The following is a 17939-nucleotide window of genomic DNA, read 5'->3' on the forward strand; positions in this document are numbered from 1 at the left end:
CTGTTACCTCAGGGTTCTGCCCCTTTGATAGCACCTCCTTCCAAGGGCTGTGGTAAGGATAATAATAAGATCTACCATTTTTGCTGAGCACTGACTTTAGTCCAGACATTGTGCTAAAGCTTTCATACAGTATCTCAATTGATCCCCATAACAACTCAATGAGATATTAGTGTCGTGGCCATTTTACAGATGAGGAAACTGAGACTTGAGGATAAGTAATCGACTCAAACAAGGTTACATGGCTAGGAAGCGGCCAAATTGGGATTCAAATGCTGGTCCAGCTGATTCCAGAGTTGGTGCTACTAATGCTTCTATCATAACAGATGAAGGGGTTATTAAATATTTTGAGAAGTATAAAATACCATACACATGCAAGGGGTGGGTCTCCTTACTTAGCGCTCCTCACTGTATTCAAGTGAATTCAGGCAGGTGCATTTTGTGCCTCCTAAAATTCAGCCAGTACTGTCAGTTTTATAAATTGCTTTCGGTGAGTCTCAGCATATCGGCAGAAACAATCAAATGTACATTTGCCAAGCTATTTCCCTAAAGCTGTCTCCTAGTGGAAGTGGTGGCTAAATCTTAATTAAGTACAATATTTCCATTAAGGTCTAAAAGCTCACTTTTATTCCTCTGCCTTATGCCCAGTGACAAAGCACTTTGTTACACAATCTTCTAGAAAGATGACCCATCTTTCCTGTGCTAAGCAAGATGTCTATGAGGCAGTTTGCTTTGGGAAGTGTCCTCCCTAAATCCTGACTGCTGTTTCCAACTACTCATGGGCCCTCAAGGCCTTTGGGAGCCTGAAGACCACTGGATTACATGATGAAGATTCCGCTGTCCCCAAACTTCAAGACTGCTGCCTTGTACTACAGTTTCATGGTGACTTCATCTTTCCCATTCAAATGAAATTACCTCAGGGGCAGAGTCTGTGCCTCTTGCCCATTTGAATTTCCCTCTTGGCCTTGTACTATGTGTGGCCCACAGAAGGTCCTCAGTGTGAGCTGGTAATGCCATTGGAATCCTGGAATTGAGGGAGAGAGGCACTGGATCTGTCCTGACCACATGTTGCTGCCCACCCACCCCATTTAGTTTCTTAATCAAGTTTATCAAGTAGCTGCCCTGGGCCCGGCATTGTGTTAGGCACTGAGCATCCAAGATAAGTAAGGTGGTGTGGTCTCAGCTATCAAAGAAGTTCTCGATCTAATGATGGGTGTGCATGGGGTGGGCTGGAGAAGTGGTATCCCAGAGTATAGGCTCTTCCCCATGGTGTGCTGGAACCCATATCCAATGGCAGCTTGGTCGTATTTTGAAGTGTTTTTTACTCCAGGGAGACTCCAGCAGGGGCAGCCATGGGCTAGGGAGACTCCTACAAGGTGCTCTTGTGGACTAGGGTGGCACATGGCCCTGGCAGCAGGCTCCTGATCTATTGGTTCACTCCTGGGGTTTTTTTTTTTTTTTTTCACCCTCTGCAGGGAAATCTACAGTCTGTCTGGAGTGCAAGTAAGTTTCTTCAGCTTGTCTTTACCCACGCCTACTGAGAAATCTCCTCTGTTAACTTGTTAGTAACAGCTGTTGAAATTCCAGTGGGGTCTATATGTGCTCGTGCACACTCACAATAGGAAAGTGCTTTTATCATCCCGCTAGCTCATTGACCTTTTCTTTCTCTTTCTTGAATACCATGGTCCAGGGTTAACAGGGGAAGGGTAGACCTGGCTGGATGAGAGGTAACCTGCTGGAAGCAGGACTGCCCTTTCCACATGTCTAATCAACAGGCAATTCCAGATCATAAACATAAAATCAAAGACACACACTTTCACATAGGAAACCATTATGAGTGCATAAAGAAATGCACGCTTCACCTCCCCCTGCCCTTGGGAGAGAAATGAGGTGGCAAGTTAAGCCATAAACTTCCAAAAGATAAACAAACCATTGAAACCCTAACCTCTCTGGAAAGGAGTGGCTAAGGTTCTGCCTATTAGAGGTGATTTCTGCAAAAGGAAGCTATGGCGAAAGGATGTAAAACTTGACCTGAGGGTTTGAGCAGCTTCTTTTTAATCCTAGACATAAATCTCACTCATTTTTGCTAGAAAGATCCAGTCCCATTGGCACTTGGCTGAGAGCAACACTCTTCCTTTTAGCCAGAGGTGAGAAGAGAACTAGTGGCATATAGGGGGAAAAAAAAGTGACAGCTGTGACTACGAACTACTGCCTGTAATTGGGTGTGTTACAATGTGTGTGTGCATGTGTGTGAAGTGAGAAAGTGTGTGAATGTGATAATATCAGTGCGGGAGTATGTATAAGAGTTTGGGAAAGTATTACATGGGTGTGTATGTGACAGCGTGGGTCATTATTAGTACTATTGTGAATCTGTGTCAAAATGAGTGTTGCCATGGGTAAGTGTGATTACATGTGAATATGACACGGACAGAGTGATTGTGTCAGTGTTGAATATACGAGTGGAAGGGTGCAATTCGGAGTGTACAAAGATAGAAGAGTTTAAATGGATGAGATTGTGTTTATGGTGTGAGCATGTATAAATGTGAACATATGAACATGTATGCACACGTGTGTTTCTGTGACTTATGAGCTGTGTAAACATGTAACTGCGAGGAGGAAATAGTGGTATCAGTGCAAATGTGTTGGAGTGTATGAAACTGTGTGTATGACCATATGAAAAACAGGCAGGGGAAAGTCAACCTATGTCTGTGTACGGAGTGTGTGTAATTGTGTAGGAATTTGAGGGAAGGTTAAGGGTGGCTGCATCATCTGAGTGGATGTGAGTGTGTAGGTATGACTGGTAGAGTGTGAGAACGTAAGAGGGAACGTAAAGAGTGTGTGAGAACGTGAGGGTGGGTGTCTGAGAAGTGTGGGTGTGTGTCAGTACGGAACTGGGAATATAGAGACGTGAATATGTATCAGTGTGTGTCAGTATGAATGTAACTGTATATAGTGTGTTCAGAAATATGATGGTGTGTGAGGGCGAGGAGGTAAGAGTGATCATCACTATGAATGTGTCCAGTGTGAACAGTGAGTGTGAGTCAAGGAGGTAAATATGATCGTGTGAATGTACAAGGGTATGAGTATGTGCTTGTGAGAGTGACAGTGTGTGTGTGTGTGTGTGTGTGTGTGAGAGCACCGGAGGGTACCAAAATTATCTGGGATGCTGAGAAACCCTCCAGAAGTGCCCTTCCTCCCAAAGTCACGACATGTGTCCAGTTACAGGCAAGCACCTTAGCCCCTCTCATCCTCTGTCTCCTCATGGGTAAAACAGTGATGATAAAAATACCTACCTCAAACTAGTATCACTTTTATAATCAGAAACAAAAACAGCAACTATCAGAAACAAATTCCTACCTTGCAGAGTTACTATAGCATCAAATGGTCTCATGCAAGTAAAATGCCTAGCACAGTGCTGGCAACAGTAGACAATAAATACAAGTTATTACTGTGGCTGTCATGGAACACCCAGGAGAGACCCAGGGGCTTGCTTCTTATTTTAGCCAGTTCTAGTTACCTTCTGTTGCTCAAGCTCTATAGAGGATCCCCTGCCAGAGCATCTCTGGAAAGCTGAATGCATCAATATCGGCAAGGCTGTAATTTCATACCTTCAATTTCACAGCCAAAACTCTGGAGCTTCCCCTCCATGAGATGGCATCACAGAAGCACCTGCCACTGAGCTGCAGTTTTCCTTTGTCCTGTAGGCCCAGGACAGGCTCATTGTGAAAGGAAACTGCATTGCATATTCCTTGTTTGTTTTTTGTTTAGGTCTCTTTGTTTTTCTTGTTGGGTCTTTTTTTAAAATATTTTGGTTGTTTCGTTTTGACTTGGGCAATATGAGAGATGTCTCAGCAACTGACAAAAAGACAGAAGACCAGATAGGGAGACAGAGGGATGGTAAGATACAGATAGCTGGACCGCAGCATATAGCAACAGAAGGCCAGACAGAGACGACAACAGAGGAAGCTATCACGGCTACCTGAGAGGAAAAGAGACAGGTAGACGATCAGAGAGGCAGGCCAAGAAACCTGAAAGAAGTGGACAGTAAGAGAGAGAGGCCCAAATGGAAAAGCTGTTAGGAAACTGTCAGACACTTGAGAGAGACTAGAGACCTGTGAAATCTGGTCCCTACTCCTGAAGACCTTACACAGTCCAGTTTACCTGCCAAGATGAATACTCCAGAAACCATGCAAGAATTAGTTAAGGCAGCAGAGGAACAAGGGCTACACTACATGCTACAGACTTGGGTGTCGTTGGAGAGCTGGGGGAGGAAATACTCCGTGGTTGGGTGGTAAGATAGGGAATGTTCTGGAAGGTTTAAATTAAGCCTGCCAGGCCCAGAAGCTGGGATGGATGGGATGGGGGTACACTTTGAATAGGAAGGTAAAATTAAGGTTATGGGGCAGTAGAAATTACAGGAACCAACTGGTGAATTTGGGGCATGTGGCTGAAATGCCACTTCAATATCAGGAAAGCGAGAGGAAAGGAAATGACAGCTTGATGGGAAGCATCTTAGATGGAGCTTGACATCTGCAAAGGACTTGGCAATGACCGTTAGGTTGTTTCTCCTGCTCACTCCAGGATGTAGGTCAAGGCTGTCAATCCCATATTAGAGATGGGGGAACCAAGAGACCAAGCGCAGCTGCACAATCCCCCAGAAAGTAGGGGCTGTGCCCTGAGGCCTGGCTGGTGAGGCCCAGGCAGGGTCTTTGACATAGGGAGCTCTGGTAGAAAGGTGGCATTTAGCTGGATTTGGAGATCCCTAACTCCCTGCCCTGGAATCCATTACTCACCTCACACAGCCACTGCTGCAGGACCTCAACACAGGTGGGTGCTGCCCATGAGAAGGGGCCGGGCTGCCTTCAGCTCCGATGGGCTCAGTGCTGGGCACACCAGCTGCCACAAGATGCAAGGACTCAGCTGCTCTTTCTTGGGGGAAACCTGCCGAGAGAAGCATTGTGGGGGGGCGGGAACCTCCTTCCCCACCTGCTACTACTCCATGCAACCCCCCAAATATCACACACACACACACACACACACACACACACACACACACACTACAGAAAATCCCTTAAGAAGGTAGATAATCAGAGTCAAGAAGTGTAAAAAAAAAGCCTCGGTACATGGGAGTCCGGAAAGGGCACTGAGTTTGGAGTTTCAAGTTGAGAACTGTTAGCACTTCACCACTCTGGATCTGCTTGCTGCTGAGTGGAAAAGACCTGCCCTAGTCACCCCAGACAAGTGCTGAGAGCACTCAATCAAATGACAGATGTGAAATATTTGCATATTTACAGGTGGTGGTACAGTCCAGTGGACAGGAGGAGACTGCGAGATGGTGGCAAATACAGGTTTGGCTCTGAGGCTACCTGAGCTGCCTGAAGACCCGGCTGTTCAGCTTATTTCATCCCTCACCCCCAAGTCTCCACCACCATTTCCATTTCCCTCCTCAACAACCTCCTTCACTGGGTTGCTGGGCAGGGTTGGGGGAGCCCTCTAAGGTCCCCTAATTTGCTATCACCTCACAGCTGCTGAGGGCCTCAGCCTCTGATCCTAATTGGAACTTTCCTCTACCTTCCGCCAATCTCTGCCACAGGGATGTCTTCTGTAGTCTTCCCCAGATTTTGGGGGGTGAATACATACTGGGGTTTTTAGGCAGTTACAATTTCCCCATCTTCCCCAGAGAGGTTTCCATGTCCAACCATAAAGGAGACACGGTCCCTTTAACCCTTCCCTTTCCTGCCTTCCCCCACAATCACTTGAGCCTCTCGAGGAGGAGACTGATTTTCCCTGGATAGGACCCCAAGCCCTGCAATCCTTCCTTCCCTGCCCCCTCTTTCCTCCATAGACTTTGTCCTCAAAGAAGAGCAGCACCTATGGGCTAACTTCCAATAGAGTCAGATCCAGGCTAGCACATTCTCTATTAGGGGATTCCAGAACGCAGAGGGTCCTAATCCAAAGACATGGATGGATGGATGGATAGGTATCTAAAGCTGGAGAGAGTAAAACTGAAGCCTCAGGGAGCCAGGAAAAGCCCCGTTCTTCCCAATTCCCCTTTCTAGAATAAAAAGACCAAGCCATCCCCCAGGTCTTCAGGTTGCTGCTGGCAAGCCTCCAGAGCATGTCTGGTCCCCCAGGGCCCTGGCATCCCCTGCGAGCGTCCCACACGCACACTCCAAGCAGCTTTTCCAAATGCTACCCATTGCACCGCTGAGTGGTGCGCCACCCCCGCCCCCAATGCATGAGCTCATCCTGCAAGGGCGCGGGGGCCGGCGCTCCAGAGAGGGGCGGGACTTGGAGAGGGCCCAAGAAGAAGGGCCGCAGGAAGGCCCCTGCGCATCCCCAGGTCGGGAGCAGCGCCGGAGGACCTGGGGGAGCGGGGTGCTAGGGCACCAGCCGGTACTAACCAAGCAGCTCCAGGTTTCTGGGCAAGATCAAGAGCTTTCCTTGACCTACCTTCACTTCCCCTCAGCTGCTTATTGCTTCCACGGCAGCCCGCTTTGAACCCACCAGCTGCACAGCCGGAGCCAATGCAGAAGCAACGGGCAGGACACAGAGCTCCACCTGGTGGCCGCATTCCTGTCACCCGTCTGGGGGCATGCTGTGGTGGAAGCGCGGGCGTGTCTGTGTGAGCACGTACGGGGTCGGCTGTGTCTAAGCCGCAGCCTGCGCCACTTTGCATTTGCGTGCCTGCACCGTGTCGTGCGTGTGCAGCCGTGTCTATATGGTGTTGTGCGTGTGTATCATGTCAGTACCGTACTGCGTATGTATGCCGTGGGTCTGCAATGTGTTGCATGTGTATTCCATCTATCCCGTGCTTGGGGAGCCTGTTTCTAATCTATGTTGTGTGTCATGTGTCTACGCCACGTTGTGTGTCTGTATATTCTGTGTGTTTATACTGCCCGTGTATGCACCTGTGGCTTAGCCTCCTACTGGAGGCTGGGGTAGAGATCAGTGCACCCCTCGTGCACCTACCAGCACCCCAGCCTTGCTACATTCCGGCTTCCTGCCAGCATCTGTCTGGGGAATAGGGCTGCCACCTCTTTGGTAGGGGAGGGAATCTGTGGACAACCACTCTTTCCACCACAGAGCCCTCCTATGGCAGGTACCTGTCCCAGCACTGAAGATAGCTGGGAATGTTCCAGAAACTTTTTCAGGCCCAAAGAAGGAAACTGGGCATTGGGGGTGAAATGGCTCCTTCTCTCAACTCCCAGCCCCAGATGAGCCTACAGGAAGTTGCAGCCGCCTGAGTTTCTCAGTTGAAAGGACTGGATCCCTTCTCCACAGCTGCACAGGGGGTTAAGCTCTGACATCGGAGCTGGGCCACTGGATGTATCCGGAGCTCTGCCAAAGGTGTCCCCGTTGAGGTCACTAGAGGGCGCGACTGTGCTGATTGTTAGGGGTAGTGTCTCTAGAGAGTACAGAATTCCAAAAAGTCCACCTGGCTCAGAGAGGGAGGGGGGTGAGGAAGACAGAAGGAAAAGGATACAGACCCTAAGCCGGGCCTTTCCTTCACCCTCACCCCAAGCCCTTCTGCTTTGAGGCTGAGTTAGGGAGTCAGGGCCACTAACACATGTCCGCCCCCCTCTAGGGTGTAAGATCTGTGTAAGAGCCCCACAGCACTTTTCAGGGGCTTGGTTACAGGGGCAGATTCTCCACTTGCACATCTCTTTTCCTCCCTGTTCCCATTCCCTTGAAATAAAAGTAAGGCCACCCTGCTGAAAGAGATGAAATGTGTGTAGTGGTTGTGGGTTTGTTTTGTACTGTCTTCCTCCAAATTAGAGGCACACCAAAAAGTATGATTTAAAAGGGGTAAATTGGGGGGGGGGTTCTCCTTTAGTGAACCTGTTTTTCATTACCAAGAATAAATGGACCCATTTCCTAAAATGTCATCACCATCTTAGAAACCACCTAGTCCAAACCCATCATTTGAAAGACAAGGAAATTGAGGCCCAGAGAGGGGCAGAAACACTCAGACCAGAACACTGGCTTCTGGACTCCCAGGGTTGGTTCCACCCCAGCTCCTGGTCCTCTAGTCCCTAAAAAATCTTCCTTCTCCAAATCCAGGACCCTCCCACCTCAGGGCAAAAACCCCTGGCCTCCATCTCCACTGTGTGGGCTCCAACACCATCCTATTCCATCTCAGTGATCAGGCACCCAGGCCTTTCCGTGATTTCCATTCCCCACCAGGAAACTGTTCATTTCTTTCCAGTCTTCAAGCTCTGCTTCCCTCATTTTGCTTTGCGCCTGCAGACCCAGCTGTGGCTATGCCATCTTGCCCGTCCTCGCATCCCCCTGGGTGCAGCGCAGATTGCCCCAACCTGCAGATAATTGACCGACTGTGCAAATCAGACACGGATCCATCGCACTGATTAACGTTTCCAATTAAACTCCGGGTTAGGCTGTATTAGTGACTCCAGTAATCACCGGGGATGTAAATGCAAACACCTTCCAAAGTCGCGGAGCGCGGGAGGAAGCGAGACATTCTGGGAGGAAATGGAAGCAGACTGCCAGACCCGAGGGTTCATCTGGTACCCCTAAATCAGATTTGAAATGTATGGCTGTCACTTGATCCGAGGCCCAGGTTTCACACCTGAAATGGAGGACTCTGGCCCTGGGCGCACCGCGGCCTGCCATTTCCTGCCCCCTGCTGGAGAAGCCGCGTAGTGCTGAGCTGGCAGCCGAGTTCACCCCAGGCCCTGCAGAGGGAATGCCTAGCCCCTGGCCGGTGGTGAGGTTGGGGGACAACAGGGCAGCTGAAGCTTAAGCTGCACCCTAGATGCCTCAGCACCTTCACTTACCTTCTAGGGCAGTGGTTTTCGCCGTCCCTGGTCTGCACAGGGTCCCAGGACCCCTGGGAAGGAGGACTTTCTTTTTGAGCACAGGCAGAGATACCACCATGCCTGGAGCAGGGGCCCCAGACCTGGCCCTGGCCCACCCCAGGTAAAAGTAGTCAACCTACCTGTCTCGGCCAGATTCGTAGCTCCCCCAGTCCGTTCTGGGGACCTGGTCCCCCACTCCCTTCTCCTTACCCAGGAGGAAGAGCCATTTGTACAGGCTGCTGCTCATCAAGTTTCTTCTTCCCTCGACCAAAGCTACTGGCTCCTGAAGGTTGGGTTTCACCGGTGGGAACGCTATTGATTCCCCAACTACGGAGCAATCATCTCCCTAAGTCTGGGCTGAGCCACAGGTGCCTCAGCCACCAAAATTGCCCCCAGTTCACCAGGGACATCAGGGCCTTTGGGCTCCTGGTAAGATGATGGCTTTTTTCTTCTCTCTCTTTGGCTTTGCTCCTATCTACTCCCATGACCTTACCTACCTACTCTATCTGAATTCTAGATCTGATTTTTTTTTTTTGGCCTTGGCTACCCACTTTGACTTCATAGTAGCTTAGTCTCTGACCTCAAGATAACAGTCTCTGATGAGGGCAGCACCTCCCAATCCCCGAAGTTATTCCTCATTTCCGTCTCTTGTCACGTCTGTCTGCTCCCTTCCTCCAAAAGACCTCAGAGCAACCTGTGGGAATGGTCTGCTACTTGGAACGTCCTTAGGGTGTTGTGGCCCCATGCCTGTACCTCTGTCACAGGCAAACCCCCTTTTTCTGTGAGGTGTCTCCTACAAGGCCCAGTTGCCTGCCTGGAGGCTTGGAGGGCCTGCTCCTTGACATCTCAAGGTCCCCCCTGTCCTCGAGATTTGCAGCTGTTGGCTTTTACCCCCCCCCCCACCTCAGTCTCTGGCTATTTTGCCTCTTTCCTGGGGGGAGGAGGCTATGATATTTGTATCCAGAAACAGAAATTCACATGGCTCTCTCCAAGCCCTGGCCTGTTAATCGCCTATTACCATATTAAGCCCCTTTGCCCAAAGGTGTCCTTAATTAAAGGCCTCAAGAACCAAATGACAGACCTGCCCAATTATAATTTTGCAGATGGCCCAGTGAAAACCGCACTGACCTTTACACCTTGGTCATTCCAGAACAGGGCCACAGTGTTGTCACCGACAGGAATGGACTTCCTTCTGTTCCAACACCTCAGACAGCCATACAGTTGGCCTGGATTTGAGTCTGCAAAACCATGAGGGGAGCGAGACTAACATGGCTAAAGGCTTCCCTGCTGAAAACCATTTTTTAAAAATAGCACTGCAACCGCCCCCTTCATGCTTCCCAAAGCCAAGCCACTCACCCTTCTTTGCTTCGCTTCTACAGACCACAGCCCAGAACCCTCAAGTCCAGAGTCTGGCACTGGATTCTGGAAGGTGGGACCAAAAGAACAAGTGGAGCCTCTGGCTCCCTCCCTGCAGGCACCGCCCTCCCACCGCTCCCACACTCCACCCCTCCACCACCACCGAGGGAAGAAGAACCTGCCAGAGCAAGAAATCAAAAAGGTCCAATCCCTCCGAAAGTGTGGCAGGAATCCTGACAGAGCAAGAATCGAAAAGGTCCAATCCCTCCGAAAGTGTGGCAGGAACCTTGCCAGAGCCAGTTCGCAAACTGAGAGCAAGGCCCCCTGCAAGCTGAGGGGGACAGGGAAGGGGGGCAGTGGACCTGATGACCCTGCTCCCCAGACAAAGACAAAGGCCAACTGAGGGACCCCGGGCTTTCTAGGGACATTATTGCATCATTCTAGTCCTCACAGGAGAAGAAAAGAGTCCTCCTCTGATTGCCCGCCCCCCGCCAAAAAGGGGGAGGGGAAATATAGAAAAATAAAAGAAAGGGGGGAAAGGCGCCCATGTAAGAAAATCGTCACTTTTTCTGTTTGCTCCGGTTGGGCTGTTCCCCCTCCCCCGGACTTGCCAGGGCCGCGGCCACACCCCCTCGCCTTTGGGGGGTAGGGGGCTGCCGTCGCTGCCACAGTGGCTGGGGGAGGGAGGCGGGAAGATGGTATAAGACTTACAGCCTGACGTAGCTCCGGGGGCGGATTTAGCCTCAAGCGGCCCAGGCCCCAGTAAGCGAGTCTAGGACTTGACCCAGCGAAGGGGCCCTGGTCCTCCGGGAATGGCCCCGACACACCCACTTGTCCGGGTTCGCGAGCCAGGATCGTGTACACGGTGCGCCGGGTGTCAGGGCTCTGGGGGAGCCACGTAGGGGACTCGAGGCCGGGGCGCCGCGACAGCGGGAGGGGGGTCCGGGCAAGCAGAAAATCTGCCCGGCCGGCTAAAAGCAGAGCCCAGCCGCCACCCCCTTCCCCAGAGCGAGCCGGGTGCCACCCATCGCGGGATTTACCTGCCACTGGTCCAGCCACCCCGTCCAGACCTTGCCTCTCCCTCCGAGCGCTCGGGCTGGCTGGCGGGGCTGGGGCGCCGAAGCCCCGCGGCCGCAGCCGCAGCCCCGGGCTCGGCCCGCTCCCCACCCCCCCGGCTCTCCTCCCGGCCCCGCACACTCGCTCCGGGCCGGGGAAAGCTGCAGCCCCCCGCGCGAGACCCCAGACGGTCCGCCGCCCACAGCTGCACGCCCGCGGTCGAGCCCTGCTCGGCAACAGCTCCCTCGCCCTGCTTTGCTATGACGTCACCCGGGCTCTGCACCGCGCGGAGGCCAATCAGAGCTGGAGCAGAAAACTAAAATCACCCTGAGTGGGCTACTGGGGACCAATCTTTTGTTTCCAGGCAGGAAGCGCCGGGAAGGAAAAAAAAATGAAGGGGAGGGAACAGGGAGAGGGAAAGGAAAAGGAGATGGAAACTTATACACTGCCAGGGTTGTCTAGACAGAGGTGTGGCCCTCGAGAAAGAGGCACACCTGACACTGGGAGGGGACGGCGGTTATTGAGTATATCTTCCTCAACTGCCCCGCAGGAAGACTGGGATTTCAGATACATTTTCAGGGGAGGAAATCTGTCCAGCTACACAAGCACTTTTTACTGGGGGCAAATGGTTTGGATTTGGGACACCACCTGTCAGGCAAGCAGTTTACACCGATGGAGTCTCCAGAATCCACAGTAAACTGAGAGGTAGGTATGGCAATGGGGTTCAAAGAGATGACAATCTAGATAGGAAAACTACCTTTCTGCACATGAAACACACATTTTAAAAACAGCATTATAGGGGCTTCCTTGGTGGCGCAGTGATTAAGAATCCGCCTGCCAATGCAGGTGACACTGGTTCGAGCCCTGGTCCGGGAAGATCCCACGTGCTGCAGAGCAACTAAGCCCGTGCGCCACAACTACTGAGCCTGTGCTCTGGAGCCCATACGCCACAACTACTGAGCCCACGTGCCACAACTACAGAAGCCCGCGTAACTAGAGCCGGTGCTCTGCAACAAGAGAAGCCACTGCAAATGAGAAGCCCGCACGCCACAACAAAGAGTACCCTCTGCTCGCTGCAACCAGAGAAAGCCCATGTGCAGCAATGAAGACCCAAAGCAGCCAAAAAAAAAAATAAGTAAAAACAGCATTATAAAAAAAGAGAATGATTAATCTACTTCAAATACAATATATATGTGTGTATACACACACACACATATATAGTTATATTAACAATTGTTAAGATGTAGCTGTTTCTGTCCATCCTTTCCCTAAAACCTCCCATGGCATCTCTTGTCTTTAAGAAAAAGTTCAAATTTTTGCCCATGTTGAAAGCCTTCTAAAATCTAACCTCAAATGTCGTCTCTTGCTACTCCAAAATCCCTCTGCCCTAGGATTTGGCTAGATTATGTAAATTAGCGTAAACCCCAGCAAGGAGACAGTAAGCTGTCATCAAAAATGACCAAAAATGCAAAATAATAAGTACATTCGAATTATAATGATGTAAAATATGCCTACACACAAAAAAATCAGAGATGAACATAAAATTATAATAGTTGGGTTAAAGAAGTAGAATTATTGGTGATTTTTCCTCTTCACTTTCGAACTTCTTTTTATAAAGATAAATGTGTCCCCACATAGTTAAATGGTCAAGATGGGTCATGACCCTCCCCAGTGCACTTCTATCCAATTTTCTCAACACTGCATAGCATCCAGCAATCATTTCACTGTAATGTCAACAAAATAAGTTTCAAGACCAAGAGTGAACTAATACATCTGCCAGGGTCCTCTTAGGAAAAGTCACACAACAGGCCTCTAGATTCATCAGAGACAACATCTGGGGAAGTTGGAGATTGGGATTCCTCTTTGGACTAATTCATGTTAAATTCTGATGATACTGGGAATTGGGAAATGAATAATAATGACCCTTCAAGTCTATGACAAAGCAGAAAAGAGGGAGGCAAAGACTAAGTAAACCACATACTTTTAAGACTTTTTAAAGAATCACTTGCATTTTACTTTTAATTTTCCTTAATTAAAAAATATATTGGGCTTCCCTGGTGTCGCAGTGGTTGAGAATCCGCCTGCCAATGCAGGGGACATGGGTTCGAGCCCTGGTCTGGGAAGATCCCACATGCCGCGGAGCAACTGGGCCCGTGAGCCACAATTACTGAGCATGCGCGTCTGGAGCCCGTGCCCTGCAGCAAGAGAGGCCACGATAGTGAGAGGCCCGCGCACAGCGATGAAGAGCGGCCCCCGCTTGCCACAACTAGAGAAAGCCCTCGCACAGAGACGAAGACCCAACACAGCCATAAATAAATAAATAAAATTTATTTAAAATATATATATATATATATATATTTATGTATACATGAGTATTACATGAATTTTGCAGAGCTGGGATTTGTGTCTAGATCTGAGTACAAAACCCATGCTCTTTCTAATATGATGTGTGGTATTACTGATTTTGTTAAAGTGCATATTTGCTTTAAAAAAATCAGTATACCAGCTTGATTTTTTTTTAATCAGGCATTTTAAAAAGGCTTTTTTTTTGGTGTGGTTACTGTCTTCTAATGCAAAAACTCCCATCACCCTCCTCCTCAAATCCTTGATTAATAGGTTTAAATCAGGATGGTTCTGCTTTCAATGATTTTACAGATATCTTTTAAATTAACTTCAGGGTTAACAAAAGAGCAACCCATCACATTGATTTTTATTTTTACATCGTGGTAAACGTAATCTAAAAATCACTGATATAAATGAGTGTCATTTATTTAGTGCTACATCTCTGATTTGTAAAATGCACTTCTTTGGGTTATTTTAAACAATAAGAACACTTTACAAAAAAAAAAGAAATAGAAAGATATAACTGGATTTTCCTGGCTAATGATCTAACTTGAGTCTGCTAGACTATTGATTTAAATTGTAATTAAAAGGTATTTGATTTCACTCTAATCCTCCCATATACCTCAGCTATAACTCAGAGCTATTTATGCAATCACTGCACATGGTTATTTAAACATTGCATGCGTGTATTTCTTCTCTCCCTGGTGATTATAGAAACTAGCACGGGGCCAAAATCCTATTAGGTGCTTGATAAGTTAAAAGCATAGTGGTGTCATAGAAAGAGGACTGGACTTAGGAGTGGGTATCAACACAAAGACTTCAGTCTTCCTGTGAAAGGGTGATAATCTATTTCACTCTTGATACCATACAGCAGTTTTTACTGCTGCTGGGCTTTGTTCTCCAGGAATATAGGATAACTACATGGGACCTTGCAGGGAAACTGAAATGTCTTAAAGATTCCATCTGTGTTCATCAACTCCCTTTCCCAAGCTCATTGATTTAAGGATACAACAACACTACCATAATAACCTCTTGGCACGTGTATCCTGCTCCTTAGATTACACACCACTTTTGTTTCTCCCCGTTTGATCCTCACAATAACCACGACAGTGTACTGTGGCAATTGTTATGACCTGCATTTCATAGATGAGTGAATGGAGGTCTGGGGTTGAAAGTAGCCTGTTCAATGCCTCAGAGAGATGGTCCTAGAAATCAGGTCTCCACTGTCAGTTCTGTTCTATCACCCTACGTGGCAACTTCAGTTGTATTTCTCCTTTGGCTCCCACCAACCCAGACAGCCCTTTCAGTCACATGAGAAGTGAGATGGGGCTTGTAGCAACAGATGTAAACTAAAACGAATATCTTCAAACTGTTCCAGCCAAATCCCTGCTAATGGGAACCCACCAGGCAAAAGCAGCCTGGATATTCTGGCTCCCTCTCCACCCCTGCCTCAAGTCCCAAAGCCAGAAATTATTCCCCGTACTCGACTCTGGGTCTCTGTGGCTCAGTCTTCACAGCTTTTGCTGCAACAGCTGAACTTAAAAAAAAAATCCTCCCTCCTGCTCTGAATACAAAAGAACCCGCCTTGGCAGCTAGCGCACAAGGCATTGGCTGGGCGTGCGGTACCCACTCCTCTTTCATCCGGGCCTGCTCACTCTAACCTATTGTCATCACTGTAGTCAGGCCCTCCTGGGCTCCTTCCCATCCCTCCCACCTTCTACTCCAATAATTAGGGGCTCCAGCTGTCCTGAAGGAGGCAACGTGGTGGGTATCCTGCAGGGCAAAAGTCTCATCCCACATCCCTTAAAACCAGAGGCTAGGGAAAGAGGGAAGCCCGTGGCTAGGAAAACACCATCCTCGTGGGTCTTCAGAGTTCTGGCCAGGGAATCAGGAGACCCAGACTGTAGTCTAGCCTCTGGCTAGGAAACCTTGGGCAAAATTCGAATTTCCCTCAGCTTTAAATTACTCCTTTGAGAAACCTGTCCTGCCTGTCTCCCTGGACACTTGTATGGATGCAAATGGCAAATGGAATACGAATGGTTTTAACAGATTTCAGGGCTACACACCTCCTTAATAGACTGGACGAATCCCCATTTACATATACTCCCTGTATGGTGGAACCTCGGGACTGGGTGGTAGGGGGGGCCACTCCTCACCTTCCCTCACTATAATTAGCACCCATTAGAGACCTGCCCTGTAGAATCTACCAGCTTTCAGAAGCCCACAGCCTCTGCCCTCCTCCCCTCCACCAGGGAGTTAGCGAAGGAAAAGCAGAAGACAATTACATGCAGTTGGCTCTGGATGAATTAATATGAGAATTAGGAAGTTCCTCTCCTCTGACTTGGTTTTAATTAGCCCCACTTCCATGGTCCTACATATCAAACCACATTATTTAATTGAGCTGATGCCTTGTTTTGCTCCTAAGTGGATCACATTATACATTCCTTCCCCACACACTCCGATCCAGGCACTGCCCGAACGTAAGTCAAACTGCAGAGTGAATTTGGAAAGTTGGTTTCATTGCTCTCTCCATTTTACTAGGGGAAAAGAGAGAGAATGAGAAAGTAGAGGACAAAATCTAGGGGACAAAGAATCAAGGAGAGAAATAGAAAAACAAATCTTATATATATTTTTTTTTTGGACCGGCTGGACTATGATGTCATGCTTTCTCAGCTCACCTGTGATTGGCTGCTCAGTTCAGCATCTGCTGAGAGCTAAAGGCTGATTATTTGCCAGAGATACAGACCTTTCAGGGAAGCTTTGAATCATTGCTGGTTGTCGTGACAACCTGGGCAGTGTCTGCTCCTGATAACCACATAATGAGGTTGACAGGAACAGAAGTGCCCCCATCCCCACATCCAACCATCTGAAGTGGTGAGCAATAGAACATTTCCCTTAGGAGGCAAAGGGAAAAAAATCACCAGCAGGCGTGGTGGAGATCCCCTCAGGTAAGGTATGTCAGCCAAATCCTGGAGAAAGTCGCCTTCTTGAGGAGCTCTTCACCTAGCATCTGCAGGTTCCCATCTAAACCCCACTGTATTCACTATAATTCAGAGACCCGAGGAACAGGTGGTGAAGGGGTGAGGCATCTCTGCAAGCGTCCAGCAAATCTGAACAGAGGGAAGTGAGAGTGGAATGCTAAATAGATTAGGGCAAGGCACATTACATCTCTTCAAAAGACACCATCATGGCATGGTCGAGGGCCAATAGAGGGCATATGTCAAAGATGGCAGGGCATGGCCATACCCAGTCACCAAAGCCAGATACAAAGGGAGCTTGAAGAGGATGGGTTGTGTGCTTTTCTTCCCGATGCTTTCATTTCCCTGGAGGTCAACACCTCACTCTACATTATCTTGGGGCTCTGAATGTTCTTGAGAGGGAATATCAACTGCACCTTTGTGACACGTTATACATTCCTAGGACAATTTTATTAGCACCTACTAAGGACAAAGCACACAGCTAGGTGCTACAGATGCTACACAGATGAACCAAGCCTGGACAATCTCCTCAAGGAACTTGGGATCTAGCTGGGGAGAAAAAATACAGACCCAAGTAACTATGATACAAGACAGGTGTAGTAAGTACAATACTACAAGGAAAATCCAAAGACCTTGATTTCAGAGACAAGACAATCACATCCAGACTGTTACATTCCAGCTCCAACCCATCTTTCCAGGTTCTTCTCCAACCAGTCCTCCTTTATACCCCAAGCATCAGCTCCATCAAACAAATATCTGTTTCCCTGATATGCCTTGAATTTCATACTTGTGTGCCTTTACTCCTGCTCTTCCCTTTGCCTAGCATAGCTTTCTCTCTCCTTTCCCTACCTGGTGATATTTAACACGTATTTCCAGACCCTACTCAAATGGCATCTCTGTTGATGCACAAATGGTTCTGATATTTATAATCCCACAGGGATCTGTAACTGGTAGACATGGATGTTGACTGACATCATTCTTGGGTACCATATTCAAATTCAGCGACATATAAGAGAATGTTGATATAACCAATTCTGGATTATTTGGGGGGAAGAGAATAGATAAAGTCACACTACTTTTTAAAAAAGTCTTATTAATGTGATCAACACAAACCAGTTCTGCTACACACGTCTATAACGGTTTTAAATTTTGAAATAGTTTAAGGCTCACAAGAAGTTGCAGAAATAGTACAGAAAGTTCCCAGGTATCCTTCAATGAGTTTTCCCCAATATTTTGATACATTGTATTATTTTATTTTACACGGGCATACTACATTGTCAAAACCCTGGAAATTGACATTGATATAGTACTACTAACTGAAATAAAAGCCTTTTTCAATATTCACAAGTTTTTGGTTTTTTTAACATCTTTATTGGAGTATAATTGCTTT

At 48.3% G+C, this 17939-nt stretch overlaps 1 protein-coding gene across 26 annotated transcripts in view; it reads right to left on the reverse strand.

The window, feature by feature from the left end:
- PAK3 (p21 (RAC1) activated kinase 3) overlaps positions 1–17939 on the reverse strand; it is a 291786-nt gene that overhangs the window by 111903 nt on the left and 161944 nt on the right. For 5 of the 26 annotated variants that reach the window (XM_067024190.1, XM_067024186.1, XM_067024197.1 and 2 more), the window contains one exon: positions 4791–4938. The exons of 3 other annotated variants lie outside the window; for them this stretch is intronic. The gene's annotated coding sequence lies outside the window, so the exon portion shown is untranslated. Of the gene's footprint in view, positions 1–912; positions 1022–4790; positions 4939–6450; positions 6729–9944; positions 10055–10172; positions 10239–10883; positions 11133–11212; positions 11357–17939 lie in introns of those variants that run through there. 18 more of the 26 variants (XM_059050298.2, XM_067024196.1, XM_067024206.1 and 15 more) reach the window with 16 other exon arrangements.

Source organism: Kogia breviceps, chromosome X, assembly GCF_026419965.1.
Source record: "Kogia breviceps isolate mKogBre1 chromosome X, mKogBre1 haplotype 1, whole genome shotgun sequence".
NCBI lineage: Eukaryota > Metazoa > Chordata > Mammalia > Artiodactyla > Physeteridae > Kogia > Kogia breviceps.